Consider the following 16,111-nt stretch of genomic DNA (forward strand, 5'->3'; position numbering starts at 1 on the left):
TATCAACGAAAGATTAAAGGGGCATGATTATAATCTCTCCGTGGCCCCAAAGTAGGCCACGTAGCCAAACACTGGAGAGACTGTAAAAGTGATGAAGCTGATTACGAAGATGATGGCATCGATGCTTGCAAGCCATTGTACGAGTGTGTTGTGATAGGTAGGAACCACGTCTCGCTGACAAGAGAAATTATAGAAGCACACATGATAGCAAGGCTCCCGGAAGAGTATAAGCGCATCCTCTGTATCGCGGTCAGAAAAAGAAAAACGATACCTCGACTGCGAATGCTGACACGCGTGTGCTTTATATCGAGATTTTTTTTATTTGTGACTTGTGTGCATTTGCTTTTCGTTTCTGGCCTCCAGTCGGGTACTTATTCAGGCTGGCAAAGATGTCGTTGTGAGTCAGCGCAGTGTTGTGTCCTGCCTCTTTCCTTCTTCTACGTGCCGTTCGTTGCGCTGTAATCATGGAATATCGAAACCAACTCGCCCAACAACTAACCTTGTCGTACATATAAAAGTTCCAGTGTTTCTTTGGAAGTAAAACCCGCACCATGCAGTGTTCGCATTTGGAGTGCAAGTCTTGCACAGGAGTATGAGTGCTTTATTAATAAGCGCAGCTAAAGACACACATAGGTATATTTCAACAACGGCAAATAGCCCCTACGTCGGGACCAATCTCAATTCTGCAGCTATTAAACACAGTGACATCACGTAGTTTAACGTTGCACCGTCAGTCTTGGTGATGTGCTGCCAGGTGGATTGAAGCGGATGCAGCATGCTCTCAGTCCTTGGCCTGTGTGCGGTCATGTTTTGTGTTGTGTGGCATAATGGAATGTGCCTTCAGCAGAGTAGAACTTTTCCATGTGCAGCCATGTTGAGGCATAAGAATATGACCGCGTACAGGGAAGACAGTTCTTAGTGAGGGAGGCACCTCGTTCCAGGTACAGACTCCCGGCCGTGGTGACAGGATCGTCGACAACGTCGCCCATGAAGCGACCTTCAGTTCGGGCTGTATAGAGAGACAGCGCGAGACGACGGCGTGTGCCTTCAGAATGGTAGGAACATCGGGCCAGGCGGGGTAACGAGCTCCCCCTCGAATATAGAGCCGCTAGAGGAGCGGCGTGCAGTTTCGTGCATGGTGCCCTCTAGACAGAAGAGGACAGCGCCCGCCATTTCCACCAAAAGGGAGACAGTGACGCACAGGACACGCTGCAACGAGCTGAAGGCTAACCACATCCTCCTGGTTGGGCCTCTCACTTCGGCAGATCCAGCCTTAGTGTCCAAATCCGGCACTTCCAGGGTACTCCACGAGATTCGGCGTCCCTTGCTAGGTCGTTTGCGCTGGCCCTGCGTCCATGTTCGCAATCACTAGTTAGACAACGAAATGGAGCATCAACGTCTTCTATACGTGCAGGGAAGACCATCATAGCGACAGAGCTGAAGGCTCCGAGAAACTTTATGAAAAGTGAAAACCGCCGAGCGCAGGTGACTGGTATCTTTGACGAGTTTGCGAGTGTAAAAAAAAGCGGAAGAATAAGCGTAGCAAACCACCTTTATCCAGCTTTCGTAGGAGCCGCCACGGCGGCAAAGTGGTTGTGACGCTCGGCTGCTGGTCCGAAAGAAGCGGGTTAGATCCCGGCCGTGGCGGTCGAATTTCGATGGAGGCGAAATTTTAGAGGCCCGTGTACTGTGCGATGTCAGTGCACGTTAAAGAACCCCAGGTGGTCGAAATTCCCGGATCATTTCACTACCGTACGTGTCTCATAGCCTGAGTCGCTTTGAGACGTTAACCTCTCATAAACCATAAACCAACCAACTTTCGTAGGTTAAATGAAAAGTGTGACCGATGAGAATAAATCCACAAAGGCTCCATACTCTATGCACGGCTCATTTTACATTCATAACTGAATACCACCCTTCATGTCTCATAAGAACCGAAGGTATCTGCTCTCTTCTTGAAACATCGTACATGGGATCTATGTTTTGCAGGACTAATAATAGGACAGTATAAAGCGATATACAAAAGTAAAACACAGCTTGCATATGTATCCAACCACTCGCGGTCACATATCCTTGTGAGTTGCCTGTTCACAGTCCTCTGTAGGCGCTGCAATTTCATGGTATATACGCCATCTTTCGATAGGCGTAGACACAAAGCAAATTACTTTGTCCCATTAATAATACTGCAGAACATAGATCCGATGTACCATGTTCCAAAAGGAGTGAGTGAGTAAACGTTCAATAAATATTTACTCACTCCTCTTGAAACACCGTACATCGTATCTATGTTCTGTAGTACTAATAACGGGCCAGAGTAATTTGCTTTGTGTCCACACCCATCGATATATGTCATACATATGATTGTCATGCATCTGGAAATTACAGCGCTAAGGGAGGACTGTGAACGGCCCCACAATGATTGACCGCCCGTGGTTTAATACATATGTAAGGTAGGTTCCACTTTTGTATACGATTTGTGTTTCTTCATATATTGTCACTGCTCTTGCAACAGGCTGAGTGTGTGTTCAGACAGCATATTGTTGCGCATATATCTGTCGTATTCAGTGCATAGTGTGCTAAGCATTTTGCGGCATCGCAAATAATCGTGGACAGAGCTCAGAAAAAAAGACGAGACAAAGCGCAAACGTGAACTGAGAACCATTTGCCGCTCGGACCACGTGTGCGCTTCATTGGAGAGCGTGATGGCTACGTCTCTTGTCCCGCCCGTTTTTTCCCGCCTTTGTCCAAGTTTTTTTTTGCGCGGTCACTCACCAACAATAGCCCACATGCCCGTGTTAACTACATTCAGCACATTGTTTTTTATAGTAAAATAACTCAAAGGGCTATTACGATATTCGGCAATGCCAAATTCAGTGCAGTTGTCGAGAGGTGTTTCCTGACATGCTCACACAAGGACCGTACACATTACTCGCTGCAGCATGTCCTCGCGGCGGCGGCGCACAGCAGAGCGGACAGGTACCCAAGCGGTATGCTGCCCCCCGATGGACCACGGATCACGCGACCACTCCACCCGTCCTGCCGCAAGGACGTTTTTTGAGAAATACACCCGGGATCCTGTTAACGGCCCGTTTCTGGGTTGAGCATCGATGGCTGTGATGATGCAACCGTGAGAGAACGAGGAGGAAGGCATCACCGCCGCTTATCCGCCAAACAGGCCATTAACAGCCGCGCTGTAAAAAATCAAGCACAGCCCCGTATATACCCGTTCTTCACGCTCGATGATGATGGACCGCGATGAAGGCGCGGAGGAGGGCGCTGCGCCCTCTGCTTTCACCAGCTGCACAACAGACCACATATGGATGTCAGTGGGGCGGGCATTGGGGGCGCCTTTGAAGTTGTACAGCTGTCCAGTCTGGGGCGTCATGACTCCCGCGTAGAAGTAGCGGTGGTACCGAGGGTCGCAGTAAACAGCCAGTTCTTCCTCCGAAGGCACAGAGGGCGACGTTGGCTTAGTCGGGGTAGCTGCCATCAGGATGCCGACACTCAGGAGAGAACCGGCTGCATCAAGGAAGGCGTGCAAAAGGGCCTCGGTGACCGTTTAGGTACGGCGCGTGTTGTTGTTGTTGACCTCACACAATGGCACGTACCCACAAGGGGGATTGGCCATAACCAGGCGGTGACTATTTAAATGAACAGTTGCATGTGGCAAGCATGGGATGACCTACCAAAATTTGGATCGCACAGTTTTCGTAGCCGAGGTGGTTGCAGGAGGTTAGGGGGGTCATACAAACTAAAATTTAGGCAAAGAAGGGGCAGGGATTACTATAAGTGGTTGTAAATACCGAAATACAGAAGCTGATGATGGGATGGGCAGGACGAAAGCTCATGAAGGTAGACGTTTTGATTCTAGTAGATAATTTTGAACGGCAGAGCAAACATTCCCATTGGTATGGCCAAGCATAGAAGTGCCAAGAGACAGAACAACCACAGAAGACAGGCGCAAACCGAGATTCTGTATTGGAACTTCTAATAGTCGCCTCCTAATCAATGAGTAGCGACGGCAAAAAAGAAGAAAGTGCTCTATTGGTCCGGCTCCGCACAATACGGACACAATGGGGAGACTGCCAGACCAGGCCTGTATAGGTAAAAATTTAGTTGCGGCACTCGGCAACGAAGCCTCGTGAAGGAAACTTCAAGATTGCGCGATCGCCAGACTGAGCTTCTCCATGAGAACAGTAGTTGCTGGAAGTCGTCCAAGGATGTAAGCGCTGATGCGCCCAATTCGTTCATTACAGTGTACCGTCGAAAGCGTGCCGCCGTGATGTAAGCAGTTGTTGGAAGCGGGTCAACAATCGGTCCACTCAGGGCTGCCTTCGCTAAAGCATCAGATGATTCATTTAATAGAAGACCCCTGTGCCCAGGAACCCAAAGAAATCGAATTGATGTGATGTGTGGAGGGATCAGGAATTTTATAATCCGAAAGAGCTGCGATTCAGTGGACGCCGAGAGGGAAGTGCATAAAGATAACGAGTCCGTAATTATTATTACTGCTGATATAGAAATTGGTACCTTGCGCAGAGCGAGAACCACTGCTAGAAACTCAGCCAGGTAGATAGGAGTGAAATCTTGGAGACGGAGAGAAAAAGACCAGTCAAGGGACTGGGAGTAAATACCTACACCTGCCTTTTCTGCACACATCGAGCCATCAGTCGCAATTGCAACATGTGAGCTGAAGGTCGACAAATAATCCTGCAACGTACCATTTAACCATGAGAAAGGCAGTAATTTTGCATTACGTGGATAAATGTCATCGTAGATGATAGACACATTTGCAGGGATGGACCGCACCGGAACAATTTCAGGTATTCGCATGTTGAGTGGGCCCAGCAAAGATTCAACGAAACAAATTTGGGGAGTTTGAAGGCGAGACCATCCGACACCCAAGAACTCCGCTCGCTGCCCTAGGAAGATCAACTCGGGTGCATGCTGGTCCGAGTCGCAAAACTTTAAAAACGTTGGTACTGTCAAAAGGCGAAACCTTGCAGTAAGAGACGGCACCCGCGCTTCCAGATACAAAACATTGTTTGCCACGTATTTAGGGAGACCCAAACACAGGCGCAGAGCTTCTCGCTCTAAGAGCAGAAGTGGGCGCAGTTTATATGCAGCTGCTCCAGAAAACAAAACGCAACCGATTTCCAAGATTGGCCGGATATACATTTTATAAATCAGCAGCAGAGCATGTCTGCGCATACCGCAGCGAGGGCTACTCATCCTTCGCAGAAGGCCTACCGCCCGAATCCCTTTCGCAGCAACCTGATCTATATGTGACCGCCAAGAGAGAGAGGAGTCATAATTTACCCCGAGATACTTTAGGGAACATACCTGAGGAATGACATGATGACGATAAGACAATGAAATGTGTACCTGTTGAGTAACCGGAAAAGGTAACAAAGCGCACTTGTTTACATTAAGACTTAAGTGTAATTCAGATAACCATCGGTCAAGGGAATTTAAATATGACTGTAAAACCATGTACACAGAATGTAAATCACTCGCAGCAGCAAAGAAAGCTATATCGTCTGCATACACGTACGTAGTCACGTCAGGGGAAGTCGGAATCGAACTGAGTAAGAGGTTGAGTAGAACAGGGGAGAGAACTGCACCTTGAGGCACACCTCTAGATTGATGAAATTTCCTTGTAGAAGCTCCGCGTTGACAACAATAAAATTCTCTGTCAGCCAGGAAAGCTGACACCCATTCCACAAAATAACTTGGCAAGCCCAGAGCACGTAGTCTGTACATCAGAGGCCCATGTTCGACACTGTCATATGCTTTCGAGATGTCGAGAGTTACCAGCGCAGCATACTGTCGACGCCGGCGCGCTAGTCGGACACGGCTTTCGAGGTCAGTATGCGCACACCATATAGAGAACCGAGGCTTGAAACCAATCTGACAGGGGTTAAGTAGTCCCTTTTCAGTAATAATGGGCATGATTCGTCCATACAGCACGCGTTCAACCAATTTCACCAGATTCGATGTCAATGAAATTGGTCGAATGTTGTCTAAGACCAACCCTTCGCCTGGCTTTTTAAGCACCGGGATAATTTTGGAAACACGCCATACATCCGGGATCCATGGGGTTCTAATAGAGTAATTTACCAGCTCCAATATAGCATTGGGGGATTCGTCGAACAGTATTTTAATCATCGCAGAGGTGACACGGTCTGGACCAGGAGCTGCAGAAGGTAACCGATTTATCACCTGGGAGAGCTCAGAAACCCAGACATTAAGGAAATCATCATAGTGATTCCCAAGCAGTTGTGGGCGAGAGAGCGCAGCCGAAAAACGGTGTTCCAAGCCTTTGCCAATTTCTTCTAATGACCTGACAAGCTCTACTGGAGTTATCACATTAGAGGGAATGTTGTTAGGCGGTGGCAGCCTGTTCCTTGACCTCAGAAAGCGAAACAAGGCTTGTCTGTTATTAGATTTTGATAGATGGTCATAATTCTCTTCATCATATTTTTCTTTTGCCCTAGCGACTGTGCGCTTGAAGGTAGCTGCAAGAAACTTATAATCGATCCAATTCCGGGGACATTGATTATGGATAAGTTTCTTCCAGGCTGCCTTGCGCCGCCTATAATCCTTTGAACATTCTGCATTCCAGCAAGGGCTCTGAGAAGTGCCTATGCTATCGCACACTGTAAACTCTGATTGCCTCCGTACCCGATCTAAAATAGAGCATAAGCCTAACACCCTGCTCACCTGAGACAAATTCGGCAAAGAGTGTAGTTCTGAACTGAGTGAACTTTTGAACTTGTTGTAATCGACGGCGCGTGTACGTGCCTCCCGTTGCGCTCGTCTTCATCTTCCTTTCGGCACTGCCTGGTGCACCTGTCGCTTTGCAATAACGATGATGGACGGTACACCACTCCAAATAGAATATCATATACCTGTAGCGTATCGCGTTTGCCGCAATCGCATTCCATCGTCGTATCCCATTAGTGGGTTACTCCTATATACTAAAAGATGTATTGGACTGCCCATATAATGCAGAATGGATATTTTCTGCGATTCAGCGCCTGAATTTTGTCATTCTTATGTGCCGTTCCAACGCTTATTGTTTGCATTCTGTCAAAATACCAAGAAGGCTATTTCAAACCTGATATTCGCAAATTCGTTTGCTATAACCCTTGTGGATATGGTGGGCAGGCGTTGCCAGCGTCGGTTCCTAGCGATCCGCAATGTACTGTAGCGTTAATGTGAGTCTTTCATTTTTAATTTTTACTCAAAAGCGCACTAAAGGCGGGAAGAAAGACTAAAGTATGACACGAACAAGCTGTGACAACAAGCGCTGAACAAGCTATGTTGTGCATGAGTGATATGCGCGTTCACGTTTGCTATGGTAAAACAGCATATCTTTGAGGTAAAAAAAGGCGAAGAAACAATGGACGACTTTGACGATGCGAAGAGTATATACGTAGAAGCACGGACTTCTTGGAATCGCCACAAAAGGTGGCAATATGCAAGTCCCTATTGCGACATTATCGCAGCGTGCAAAGAGCAACGTGCCCAGCATTGAAGCAGCAATGACTTCCCAGTGACAACAATAACATCCAAGGCATGTCATTGGGAAATCTTGAAAGGATATGCGGATATCCCTAGGACGTGCTGAGAAACTCCCGCGGACATCTATCGCATATCTTTTTGGCCGCAGTTTCTGTATCCCGAGGAGGTCCGCAGGAAATCCCTGCGGATTTTCATAAGTGTTGATGAGGACATTAGTCAAATATGAAATGTCCCAGTGGATTTTTACAGGACTTGAGGAGAACATATTGGCCCTTTTTGTGGAGTGGTATGGGATGTCGATGGGAATTTTTACACGACTCTACAGGGACATGTTTGTAAATGATCCTTCTAGACAAACAGGTGTTTTTTCAGGCAGCTCGGAGACATTAAAGGCATCCAAAGCTACCCTGGAAGACAAAGTAGTGTGGGCGGTTAAAAGGAAATAGAAATATTGTTGCCTTGCCTACACCACTTGAAGAACAATGGGTTATCCAGAAAGATAGGACAAAGCACTTCTACAAATATGCCATGTCGGAATGCTGCTTCAGTCACTAGAAATGCAAGTTAGTTGCATACAAAAACTGGCAAACATGAGTACATGATTTTTGCAGCAGTCGTAATTCTATTCATACAAGTGTAGTGTTGATAGCAGAATTGGAGTAAACTTTGAGGTATATACACCTCGTTGAACAGAGACAGCTTCAAGATCAACTATAGTTTTATTTTAGAAATTTTTTAGAGGTACATTTGCTAGTTTGGGGCAGTCATAAAAGTTCAGAAACAAGCTCTAACCTGATCCACTAATAGGACAACAGTCTAAGGTGAGGCACAAGGTGATGAGCACACACTGACAAGTGCAAATTGTGTTATACTGCCAGTGATCTTCGTAGTCTGTAAGGAAGCACAAGACGCCGCAGCAAAACAAAAAACAAAAGTCCAAAAAAAATTGAGAATAAGCAGTTTACCACGTTTTAAAAATAAGCAATAAGTAGAAAGTAATCAGTACACTGTGGGGCACCCAAGAAAATGTGCAAAGCACAAGGAAACAATAATGGAAAAAATCCAAAAGAAGCAGTTTACATCGTTTTAAAAGAAAAAAAACAAGTACAAAATAATCAGTACACTGTGGGGCACCCAAGAAAAAGTGCAAAGCAAGATTGTTTGCAAGACATTGTCCAAAACTAATGGCATACAACATGGAAAACACTCGGCTAAATTTACAGGTCAGAATCGTCATTGTCCGCTTGTATATCCAGCAGCCTGTGAGATGTTCCCTCCACGATACTTACTTCTCCCAGGTCAGTTGGAAGTGCTGTTTCGTCAGTGGTTCTGCGGGTTAATATCAACATTTCCATGAGGCCAGTGCTATAAGTATTTAGCTGTATTTCAACAAAGTAAATTTAAAATACAACCTTCGACTTCACATATTAATTATGTAATCCTGTTTTAAATCAGAGAATTGCTGCATTTTCATTCCAATAAAAAATCCTGAAACCGCATGACACACATTTTGCAGAAGTCTTCACCTTGAGTATACGTGCTTTTGTGAACAATCCTTGGCCACTGACATGCCGCCAATGATTTAAATGCTAATGGATATTTTTTAAAAAATTTGCACCAAATTAGACATTTTGTACCTGTACCACTATGTGTCAGGTGAAGAATAGATTGTGTAGTGCATCAACTGTCATCTGTTCCACTACTGGCATGTGCGGACACTACGCTGCGCCTGAAGACGACGAAGTTGCCCCACTCTTTTGGTGCTCGATACACCTGAGCACGGTGCGAGATCTCATACCGCGTCTCCAAGGACACACAATAAACGGACCCCTACAATTGCAATGGATGAGCCTTACTAGCTGTAAACTGGACACATCATCATCATAATCAGGCTGACTACACCCACTGCAGGGCAAAGGCCCCTCCATGTCTCTCCAATTAACCCTGTCCTTTCCCAGCTGCGCCCACCCTATGCCTGCGAACTTCTTAATCTCATCCGCTTATCTAACCTTCTGCCGCCTCCTGCTCCGCTTGCCTTTTTTTTGGACGCAGAGTACCACAAAACATAAGATAACGCATGACTCTCCGTTGTTTGTTAAAGCATTAACGGACTGGCAAGGAAGAAAAGCAGGCATTGGTACTGGCACCTACATGTTTTGGTGCCAGCTCACTAGATTTTTATCCATACCTGCCGTTATCTCGGAGTTTAAGTGTCTTGCGCTCCATTTTTTCTTTTTCGTGTCGCAACCATGACTTTCTCACTTTCTCTATTTCAGCCACTGTACAATCACAAGTAGTTCTGCTTGTTAGGACATCTGAACAAATTAAGGATGACGTGCTTCACTTTACTGTTACATGGCACCCTTCCTGCACAATGATAGCGAATGGCTTGAGAGCCACCTGCTTGTTTTGAATATTACCTTAATTCTAGATATTTTCCACAACATCATCCAGTTGATAGCATCAGGACAGAAAATAAATTTTTGAAATGAGTGCTAGCCTCATTAAACTGATACATGAAAAAATAAGGCAGAAAAATGAAGTTTGAGCTATATGCATGAATTTCCCGCATTACTGTATGGGATTTACTTACAGACGGAGTGAAACAATCATATTCAAGTCTGCACAGTTATTTTGATGTCTCAGGCGTCAGGAAAGATGAGCTAACAGCTTACAGTGGTTTGCCAAATAGCTGGCTACCTGGTCATGGTGTATAAAGAAGGAATGCAATTCTTACCTTTGTACTGTCTTGCGAACCGTCGCTAACATTCGGTTTTCCTTTTATCAGTCATGACATGCGGGCAGGGGTAAATTATTGCTTCTGTTGGGGTCGCCTAAAGCTATCATATTTTGTTTGCTATCCATGTCGCTGTCAAGCCCTATTTTGAGGCTTTTTGTCCTTTGTCCGCGACATCATTGTCTGTTGATATTGATGTTGGAATAAAATTGGATTGGATTGGATTTGATAGCTGTTAAATAAGGTTATCTTTAATATTGCATGTCCTGTTAACCTAAGGTACCCGTTCCTCACAAATGCAACTTGCAGTTTTCTATCAACCTGCAGGGCGCATAAAAGCAGTTGTGCTGTACAGTCATTTTGAATTTGTGACTCCTTGGGAGTGTCAAATTCCTTTACGAATCAATAAATTTATTACATGTATATGGACATACTTAGCATCACTTCGCAGCATGCTGTCTCCCTGAAGTCGCGTTTGCCTTTTCCTCTCTGCCAACAGTAGTGCATAGCCACTTGGTCACAAAGCAGGTCCTTCAGGAACCTCCTTGTAGCATCTACGATGTCAGTTCCCATAATTTCTTCCATCGTGTCTTCTGAAAAAAAAAAGTGCATCATAGTGAGTATACGGAGTTAACACCGACAATAAAAAGCTTGCATAACGAAAACACTACCAAGCACCCACTTACAAATCTATGTGCCAAGCATTCTTTAAGTAAATTTCCATTATCCAGGTATTTCTACTGTATAAAATTTTGTCACACAAGCAGTTTTATTTCTCCAACTCAAATATGAAGTGGTTTTGGCTCTTGCGCTTGCATGATGGCCAGAGCTTTAGATGCTATGCCATGCTAGCCACAGCTTTTAAGAGAAATATATTTCTAAAATAGGAACGGTGTTCAAGAGAACATATTCATGTCATGCAGTCATTCGTTTTTAATTTACAACTACAACTACTACTACTTAATTTACAAAATTAAGACTGCAAAATGACAGGATCAAAAAAACTTTAAATTGAGTCAGGAGTTTATCGCATTAATCATCTCTTTCTTTCACCCTCTTCTTCACAGTTTCCCCATGACACAGTTCACGTGTCTATTGTTTAGAATGCGAAGTCTTTACAGGAATGTCATAGGCAACAACTCAACTCAGCAATGTTGAGTAGTGACCTAGTCTTGAGTATTTCTGGTCTTGAAAATGTTGTTGCTAAAAAATAACTTTAATTACCGGTTTCAGGTATAGAGAGTCAGGAAAATGAAATCACACTGAGAAACAGCAATATAGGATGTTTCCAACCCGGTACCAATGAAGCAGGTCTTTTCGGTCTTAAAATAATGTACACGAAATGCACAGCGGCTGCCAATGCCACTGCCAAACCAATGTTTTGTATCCTACAAACAGACGAGTAATGGGTACCTTGTTAAAAATATTTTAACGCAATGTTTCTTAATGTGATCCCTAACTTTATATTCATGAATCCAAAAATGAGAACAATTCTCAGTTTTCTTGCTCTCATGTAGGGCACGTCCTTTTTAAAACCTTGGTTCAGCTTAGTCGAACAGCTGGTATGCAAAGGTTCATGCAATAACATATTGTGTGTACGCATCTATTAGTACATTTTTACATTTTTATTTTCCTTAAATGCACTGAAATTGCAGATCCTTACCATTTAGCAGTTCACAGGCTTCAAAAGGCATTCTGAAAGGTGTTTGTGGCGTTGGAAAACTTTATGGCTCAACAGATTCATCTGAGCTGCTATCGAACTGCTGCTTTTTGTTCCTCTTCCTTGGATCGTGAGGGTCTTTATCTATGTTCGATGTGAGCTCTGCTTTGGAGAGCTTAGTTCTTGCTTCTTTATAATTATCTAGAAAAATATAAGATATAATTATCTATAAAAAGCAAACCTTAAAGAATACCAATCGTAATAGTGCGTGCTGAACAAACTGGCACGTTTCCTTTATAAAAATGCACAGGTTACCATACATCCCTGGAACCACACAGGTGATTTGAATCCGTCCTGAACCTGGCTCAATGCAGCTTCTCACCATCTCTTGCACATTTTTAGCCTTTTGTCGCCACATACACCTTCCACCACGTATCCAGCTGCGTCGTACTACAGCAACATCATCTCCCTCTTCAGGAAACTTGACATTGGGCAAAATCTCCGCTTTGAAGAAGAAAATAATAAACATTAGTGAAACTTTCATTATTCGCCTCTTTACTAATGATATGCCCTCAGTGGCAGGCGGAAGAAATTACACTGATAACTGGAGATGCATAGTAGTCTCATAGCAGTCATTCACATGAAAAGACTGTCAACTTCTTGAACCAATGAAATGAATGCAATATGGAACAAGATGTGAAAATGCAACATACAAGCAACTGCAAAAAAAAATGTGGGTTGGTATATTTAGCAAGAACAAAAAATAGCCTCGCTTAGGCAAAAGGGAAGAACTATTGGTTATGGTTGCCGCAATAACATTACAAACATTCATGTAGCCTTTGCTGACTTCAAACATCTTTCCCTGCCCGCTTGCCCAACTCCGTGAAGCAAAACAATCACAATCATAATAAAAACCACTGGTTTTTAAACTAATTTAATTGCAGTCCAGCAACTCAATCATTTAGTTTCAGTTCCCTTCTTTCTTAATGAAAATAGCAAATCCTTTTACAAGCATAGTTTAGAGTAAAACAACCGTAGGTACATTAATTATTGTTATAGCAACTGTACGGACTCACAGATATGCCGAGATATACACGAAGTATCTGTTAGAATAACACATTATATCAGTGGGGAAAAAAAGCAAGGCATTCCTAGGAAATAATATTTGCCGAAAAAAAACGAGGTGTAGAATAAACACGAAATAAAGTCCACCAAATTGTCATACAAAGAGAAAAGTCTAAACCCTATTTATAAGCTGCACTGCCAGCTGAGATTGCCCATATACTAAACATGGCTTCATTGACTTTTCTCCCAAAAAGAGGCATATCCAGAAAAGCAAGAAACAATTATAAATGAAACACTAGGACAACATTATTTAACATGTAAAAGAGGAAAAATGGCAAAACCATTGCCAAATGGAAGGTTCACACACTTGCACAATACTTCAGAAAATGGCCACACATGGAGAGGAGAGGGGTTAGAGACAAAGAACACACTGAGAAGTAATGACAAGCAAGGGCAGTCATAAAGGTCATGTTTAACAGAAAACTTATGACCAACAAGAAGCACATCTCTAGAACGATGCTCCACAACAATGTTCACAACATCCATTACTGTTCCATCCATCAGGAGACACGTGTTGTTAGGGCATGCCATAGTCAAAGTGAAACATCTGTGTGTTACAAGCTTACGGTACTGTTGGCCCTCCAAATGATCTTTTAAAGGACCATCACCATGAGGGAAAAGCAGTGTTGGCTCCACCTGATTCCTTCCTGCCTGTGCACTGGTCGATGCAGCCCTATCCTCACTAACTCTCCTGCAGAGCTGCTCTAGTGTTTTACCTTGCCTACGGTGAAGCCTCTTTAATGGCTGCATAAAATTTTCATACGGGAAGGCACTGCAGCTGTCTAGATGCCCCAAGTTTCTAACTTCTGCCAGGTGTATAAGACCATGGACATTATGAGACACAATCTATCCCGTATATGTCCTTACCGGTGTTCACAAAGTGCTGAAGCAACTGTTCACCATAGTCTACAAACCGCACACACAATCTGGGGGAAGCTAGGATTGTAACTGCAGAATGCAAAACCATGAAGTTCCCATGCAAATCATTTTGTATAAGGTCATAAAAAGCTTCTGGCACCAGGTAAAGCAAAAGCAGTCGAAACTCTGTTGCATTCCACCTGTCTAACTCACTCAATGGCCTTGGTCTTTTGTTAAACTCGCATGAAATACAAGCTGCAAGGAACCTGTTTGACTAAGTCAAATGAGAGGTTCTCAAGAATTGATCTGCAAATATGGTGGTCCTCATCACTGTGCTTACTAAAGCTGACATCTGTTCTAGGGGCGGCACTCAGCTCTGGGAAGCACATTCGGCCATTAACAAACCAGCCCTCTGTTACACACTTTGTACAGCTGCTGTATCCACTGTGTACTTTTACTGAGAGCACAAATTCGCGGGCAGGGGCACCTCAAACTACAGCCAGGATTTGTACTTCGATGACTCTTCCCATGAAAAATACTCCTCCTTCTTGTGCTTCACTGAGTTCTGAAACAAACTCCTTTAAGAACTCATTGCTGTTTGCAGGTTTGCTGTGCCCAAAGTACACACCAATGAGAAAAGGCTCACTACATTCAACGTTTTTCAATTGACACAGTATGGGCCAAAACTGCGCCTTGGTGTTCTTAGTAAGAGGCAAGCCGTCTATGTTAACAATGAGTTCTAGAAGTTGAGATATGGTGCATGTATCCCTCGAAGCATGTTGTTGAGCAGCCCCGAGACCAAAATGGTAGTACTGTCCATTTCCAACACTGACTATTCCTTCAATTCGCCTGGGCGTTCCTAGCAACGACACAGCAGACCTCGGCAGTTGAGTAAGGTCAGCTGGAGATGAATTTCGGAGGTCTTTCAGAAGCGCTGTGAGGCAGCGGTGTGAAATGTTGAAATTAACTTCCCAAGACTTCAAACGGTCTTTAAGACACCCTGCTTTGCTGCCACTTACAGTACACTCAAACATCACCCCCGGCGGCACACGAGCGCGTTGAAGAGCACCAGGCGATAACATGTATCGAGTTCATCCTGGGGCGTGCACGCCACTGAAACGTGCGCTGGGGACGGCAAAAGGTCTGAGAAAGAATCACATAACTCTGGTTTCCCATCTCAGTGGTCTGAATCAATTTCTGCTCGCACGGCGCCTGCAAGCTCGTGCACAACTGCTGCGATGACGCAGCTTCTAGACTGACATCTACAGCGCCTCTAACGCGACGCCGAAATGAACGTCCAGAATGACCCGTGTCGTGTCCTGCGTATCAATCAAGGTTGCTCTTAAAGAGGAAGTGGCTTTCGCATCAGAAAAGTGTATTAAAAAAATCAGTTTTCAAAAATTGAAAGCTTTCTCTGTCCGAATTAATATCTCATGCAAACTGAGATTCACAAGGAAGTGTTTGCAAAAAAAGTCAACTGCAGTGGTCCTGCTTATTTTAAGCGCTCGAAAAATCTTCACATTCTACATATTCTTGCCGTAGGGCAACCGAGCGGCATTTATCTTAATTTTGCTCGGCACAAAGTTAACGAACCTACACTTTCATATCTGGCGCCACAGTTCCATGCAAACGGACATATTGAAGAAATTCAAGCACTTTCCGCGCGTCAACATAATTGGCCATCTTGGCTTCCGCCCAGCGTTCTGCGCCGCAGGTGAGTTTGCGCGGGAACTCCAGAAAGAAACGCCATGAATAGCGAGTCGCGGTGCCGCGTTTTTCTTATGCAGCTAAACAACGCATGCATACAGTCATGCTCCTTTGGGTCGCATGCCACACGCCATACAGGATTAAGACTAAACAACGGCTCCATGGGTAATTTAGGCCCTTTGTGCAAAGGAGGCGTATCAGCAAGATGTGAAAAATGACTTACCTCTGGACGTCGTGCTCATGGCCACGCGAGCGCCGGTTGCTCCAACGCGTGTTGCAATTGGTGACAGACCGCACTACGCGCACAGACAATGCAGACAAGCGTGCCAAACGCCAAACGCGCCAAAACACACGCTGCCCGCACCAACAACCCGCGCTGCCGGAACGAACAAAACGGTACAGGGCAGGATCGCAGCGCGTGAAAGGCCTCATATATGCATCATTTATTATTTGTTTCAACGTGGGCATAAATGATCAAACGCATTTGTTTCTAAATT

The sequence above is a fragment of the Amblyomma americanum genome, chromosome 3 (assembly GCF_052857255.1).
Source record: "Amblyomma americanum isolate KBUSLIRL-KWMA chromosome 3, ASM5285725v1, whole genome shotgun sequence".
In the NCBI taxonomy this organism is placed as follows: domain Eukaryota; kingdom Metazoa; phylum Arthropoda; class Arachnida; order Ixodida; family Ixodidae; genus Amblyomma; species Amblyomma americanum.